Source organism: Sinocyclocheilus anshuiensis, unplaced genomic scaffold (assembly GCF_001515605.1).
Source record: "Sinocyclocheilus anshuiensis isolate Anshui unplaced genomic scaffold, SAMN03320099.WGS_v1.1 scaffold263, whole genome shotgun sequence".
Taxonomy (NCBI): domain Eukaryota; kingdom Metazoa; phylum Chordata; class Actinopteri; order Cypriniformes; family Cyprinidae; genus Sinocyclocheilus; species Sinocyclocheilus anshuiensis.
The window spans coordinates 2,099,332-2,105,449 of NW_015549593.1; the positions used below are offsets into that span (position 1 = coordinate 2,099,332).

At 33.6% G+C, this 6,118-nt stretch overlaps 1 protein-coding gene across 1 annotated transcript in view; it reads right to left on the minus strand.

The window, feature by feature from the left end:
• LOC107658220 (ly6/PLAUR domain-containing protein 6-like) overlaps positions 1 to 6,118 on the minus strand; it is a 21,459-nt gene extending 15,341 nt beyond the window's left edge. Inside the window, exon 1 of the mRNA XM_016446681.1 lies at positions 5,983 to 6,118. The gene's annotated coding sequence lies outside the window, so the exon portion shown is untranslated. The remainder of the gene's footprint in view (positions 1 to 5,982) is intronic.

The following is a 6,118-nucleotide window of genomic DNA, read 5'->3' on the forward strand; positions in this document are numbered from 1 at the left end:
AATCACAGTCCCCTCGCCCAATAAACATGCTGGGTGCCAGGATGTCTGCGAACGAACAGGCCTCTGATTCCATGGCAACCAATGCTGATATCACTGGTTTTATTGCCCAAAGGAATGTGGATAGAGAACTCACTCATTTTCCTCATAAGACAGACACATAATTCCAAGAGAAATGGACTGTTCTCTAATTAATTAATAGAAAAACCTTTCTTTGAATGAACACGCATATCCTTCAGGTCATTGTGTATGTTGTTACTGTCCTTGTATATTGTCTTTTACACCCCCCTTGTATGTAGGGTTCCCCAAGAATCTGAGAATCACAATCACTTTGTGAGGAAGCACAATAATTACCTTCTGCTGAATCCTTCTTAATGTTTAATGCTTTTGTAAGTAAAAGTAAATGTATTTTATTTCTAGGTTGATTTTGGAAAGTGAACATTTACAGTAGTTGTATTAAATGCAATATCATGATCAAGCTAAACAGAAAACCCTATAAAACCTGAAAATGAATGTTAAAAATTGCATGATGATGATACTACTACTACTACTATTAATAATAATAATAATAATGATAATAAAGTTTAAAAAAGTTTCTTCAAAGGTTTGGGGTTGTAAGATTTTTTTAATGTTTTGACATTTCTTATATCATTAAAATATATACTGTTCAGGGTTTTGGGGTTATTAAGACTTTTAATGTTTTTTTTTTTTTTAACAAGCCTCACCTAGACTGCATTTATTTGATTAAAATATTGTGAAATATTACAATTTAAAATAATTTTTTTTTCTATTTATTCCTGTGATAACAAAACTGAATTTTCAGCATCATTACTCCAGTCTTACATTAACCTTTCAGAAATCATTCTAATATGCTGATTTAGTACTCAAGAAAATAATAATAAAATATTTACTTTTTTTCAGGATTCTTTGATAAATATAGAAAGTTCAAAAGAAAAGCATTTATTTAAAATAAATACATGTTGTAATAATGTAAAAGTCTTTACTGTCACTTTTGATCAATTGTAATGGGTCCTCGCTGAATAATAAATGAATGAATATAATTGCTGAATGAAATACTTTTTTACTTTTTTAATATTTGAAATGTATATATTATATAACATTTTATAATAAATACATTTCAAAATATATCTCATTACACTGATATTGAACTACACACTAACTGAGGTGAATAAACCTTTTTGTTAAAATCTTGGTACAAAGTGTATTAACAGACTACATATAAATCTTCATACACAGACAAAAGATGGCAGCAGCTTCACTACAGGGTGCAAAAAGGCCTCCGTAAGACAAATCGGATACATCTGTTCAGTAAAGCATTCAAATGGGGTTCAAGGGCAGCTAATTAGCATCAAAATCTGCCAAAAGCTTCTTAACACCACACTGTTTTACACAGGCCACTCTGACCAAATTATTCTCCATAGTGACTTACCTAAAGAAATACATATATCATGCTGTTTAGCTAAAAAGACTTGAAAATGAAAATAATGGAATAATAATGGTAAATGGTATAACAATAACAGACACATTAAGAGTGCCTGACTAGCACTGACTCAGTGATAGTGATCTTTGCCTGGTCACTCATGCAGTTAATGCTAAACAAACTTTGCTAAATAATTCAAAAAGAGCATAAGTAATGCACAGCGTTGAGGGATTCTCTTATACGCCCCAATGCACAGCGTTTGTTAGGTACTCAGCCCAAAGAGAAGTGTCATTATCCAAAGACCATCAACCTTTGTCAAGTTCCTCGACATGGTGAGGGGAAACAAAGGGGTCAGATGAAGCCATCGTCTTCTGCCTCACCGTCCCCATTGAGATGGCACTCTGGGTTATGGAGAGTCTGATCAGCACATGGAGCACTGAACCCCCTCTCCCACTATATCATGGGATGTTTTATAAGACCACTGATGGTCACGCAATAGTAAAAAAGGTAATATATTGTGGGTAATACAAGAAAATGTAAAGAAAAAAATATGCTCCTGACATCCAAAGTGACTGCAAACAAATTTTTACTAAATGTTAACTAAGCATTTTAACTATTAAAAAAGGACCACAGAGTAAATGAAAAGATAAATCCAGACACGACACATAGCAACATCATTACATGTAGTGCAATCCATTAACATGAGATTTAAAACACACCAGAACGGCCACATCTAACATTCCTGTGACATTCCTCCAGCCTGCATCATACCGTCAGAAAATGACACTCATACATCAGTAATAAAGACCCATATAACTCTAAATGCTTCCATACCCTTCTCATTAGAAGGTCTCAAATAACCCCTTTCAGTTTCTTGGCTGGCCCATCTGGAGAAACACCTGCCCCGGCTCTAACATGTTATCAGGTGTTTAACTATTTCTTGGGGTCAGAGGACAGTAAATATGTGGGCCTTCCTGTCACAAATTTCTATAAGGGAAAGTTATCCACTCAAACAAGAGTGGAATCCACAAATCAGTTGTCAGTTGAAGCTAATCTATTAAGCACTAACGGGATGTCAGATTCCTCCATCAGTTCCATGTGATATATGAAGCATTAAGCATTTAAATTCAAATATAAATGATATAATTGGATATATATATATTTTATATATATTTATTATGAAGCACTTTTAATACAAATATAAATTATATATTGACCCATACATACAGTGTGTCAAAAAAAATTAATTAAGCTGTGATTAAGCTGATAATAATAATATATTTTGCATAACAGCTCTAAAATGACTATATAATCAGTCTTGTTTCTCTTTCTGGTTCAGTCACTATAGTGCTGTAAATGTTTCAGTAAAGTCTTGCACATAGAGCTTGCTAATTAGGATGCACATTTAAGTAATCAAACAAATTCTGTCCCTTTCCTGAAAAAAAAAAAACATGTCCGAACATCTACAAACTACAACTACAGTCTGTATTTTACATTTACTAAGCTTTACTGCTTTGTATTATGCTAACATCTCATGATGCAAATTTCTTCAGTTTATATTTACAGAAAATAGCATATAAGCCTATGTCAGATTGTCTTGAGTTACACCACCCCCACCCAGATAAAGTGAACCCAGGAGAACTAATGGACGATAAATCTTATTGCGTGGGCACTGGGATTTAAAAAACGAAGACAAATGCATTTTTCATGCTGGTGAGGACCCTTTCATTTCTTAAACATTTTCTTCTTGAATTAATTGTTCTGACCGTGTCCCTTCAACCAAGACTGCAGCCCCACCACAAAATCAGACTGTCTACAGATCAGAGGTGTAAAGAGTACCTAAAAACCATACTTGAGTAAAAGTACAGATACCTTACAGTGAAAATTACTCCACTACACGTTACAAGTCACCAATCCAAAACAACTTGAGTAACTAATTACATTTACTCCAATACTTTACACCTCTGCTACAGATGGGCTTTAGACACACATCACTCTATAATTCCTTTCTTCCTATGCATGTTTGCAGGAGACAATGCATTTCCTTTTGCCCCTGACTGGACGAGACTATAGGCGTTAGTGTATTTAACACTGAAAACTGCTTTACAGCAATGTACTATATGAATTTAAACCGATATTGGTAACACTTTACACTAAGGCTGTATTATGTATTATGCAATAGTTAACATGAACTAACAATGAAAAACACATTCACATCATATATTAATCTCGGTTATTGTTATTATCTACATACAGTATATACTACGTACATATTTAACATTTAAATTATAAATGATAGCATTATTTCAAGCATTATAATCTAATGTTAAGCATAAATGATTCAAATGTATGAATTTATGAAATTTATTAACTCATGAAATGAATTAATTAAACATAAAACATGTATTATTAGTAGTAGCAATATGAACAAAAAAAATATAATAAATATGATTAAATTAACATTTACACCTATATTAATAAATGCTATAAAAATGTATTGTTAATTTTCAGTACATGTTACCTAACACATCAACTAATGTTAATGTATAGAATAATACTGATATCCTTGAATTTGAAGGTGAAGAGAATGACAGCACGAGTCAGTCTGCTTTACTACAGTACTTTCACTTTGCATTGTCTGAAATGGCCTCGGTCGTTGTGATGTCATCAGGGCTTTCCCAGTAAGAAAAGGGCTTTCCACCTCAGTTGAAATGTTTTCTCCTGTCTGATATCAAAGGAAGCTTGGCTCATAAGTAACTTGATGTATTTCATCTCGCTGCCTGCTAGGTGAGAATATTTCGCAGTGTTCCTTCCCCTTGTGTCCTTGGCTGCCTGTGTTGAGTCTGTATTCACACACCCCCTACACAGACTACAGATAAAATGCACTTCACTCTATCTTTTGCACTGACAAAAATCTCACTGTGGAAATGAGCATGGAGTCATTTATCTTCTCCACCACCACGCAGGAGCATTACCACTAAATGAGATTAAGCATCGACACTAGAAGGAGAAAAACAACAGTCTGGGCTACGACTGGCACTTTTATAAAAAAGTAATTGAAATGATAAGACGAGGTTCTCATGGTTGGTCAACAAGGCATTGACTGTGAGCCAAAAAAACATTAAACAAAACATTTTTGCATTATATACTGTATAATAAGCTGCCTATGTATTATAGATTTTAATGTAGAACTGTACTGAAAATGCAGTGAACAAATGGAAAGCAGCAATACATACATACACACTGAATTAACCACTCCTACAAGCATGGCAAACACAAAGCAGCACACAAAGCTCCATCAAGGCAAGGAATTGACCCATATCAAATAAAATCTGCCTTGTTCCTAAAAAAACAACACTGCTGTATTCATGCACCTGCTGCATATTTTAATATTAAATATTATAGATCCATTTTTGTGCATGTATTCACACTAGTGGAAGTAAGAGCGCTTCATTGCTGAATAGTTCCATATAATACAGTACAAATGCATGACACTGAGGGCAGGGAGGGACATTTCTGACCTTTTATGAATGCCGTGAATGACAGGTTGCCACTAGCTGTTGACAGAACATCAAAATATTGTAAAATATTTCTTGAAAATGTAAAATATTCAAATTTACAGGTTAAAAAAAAAACTTTTTTTGGTGACTGCATATTTCACAGTTCCTAATTGTACTATATGTCACTAAACTATATAATGTAAATATACAAACATATTTGAACTATTTAAATCTGTTTGTCACTGTAAACGTACTGAAATATAGGACAAATGGACAATAAAAGGCCACGTGATAATTTATAGTTCATCAAAATGCCTCTTCAGCAACAGTAGTCAATGATAACGTAAATACAGAGCACCCACACAAAGACAAGACACATCAAGCTATCATACAACACTAAAATAATGCAATAAACAAACTGAACCTAAAAGGCAACATAAATCACTCTAATTTACATAGTAAAATGCCCCATTCCCCATAAATAAATTATTGGTGAAATGTTATTTTTTTACCAATAAAATATACATAATGCATTGTTAAAATCCATAAATTATATTTCACAAACATTTTTACAAAATCTTACAGTAAAATAACGTATTAGGCCTATATGCATTAAAACGTATGATTTTATCGTGTATTATATGGTAAGGTAACAGTTCTGTCATCTCAGTAAGTATGTTTTCTATAGAATTTTTATATTCTTTTTTGTTAAAATTCCTAACATTTTTAGAACTAGCTCTTCATTATAAGCAGAAGCTTTTAGCGCGAGCGTGCTCTTCAGTCTAATTGTCTATAACGCAAGCGTTCTAGTTTTGACGCAACGCTGTCAAACAAGCTGCCGCTGTTATTTACTCATGTTTACTATCTTTCTGCTGTGGTTTGGATCAGGGAGGTGCAGTGAATGAAAAGCATTTTACACCAAACCATCTAAAAAGCACTCTTCTAGAGCTGAAAACAGGACATTTGTTCAGATTTTAAAGGGTGTGCTCGGTCATGCATTTATCCAATCGCAGCAGGTTAAATAAAAAGGTTGCGGCTACTTACCGAAAAGGATTCAAACTACTTTAGTCAAACTTTTTTATCACGGCAGATTTATCCTTGTATGGCAAAAACCGAAGAGAGTCATGTATATCAATAGTGTCCTTTCAGTTGTCTGTACTCATGACACGTCCGAGCTGAA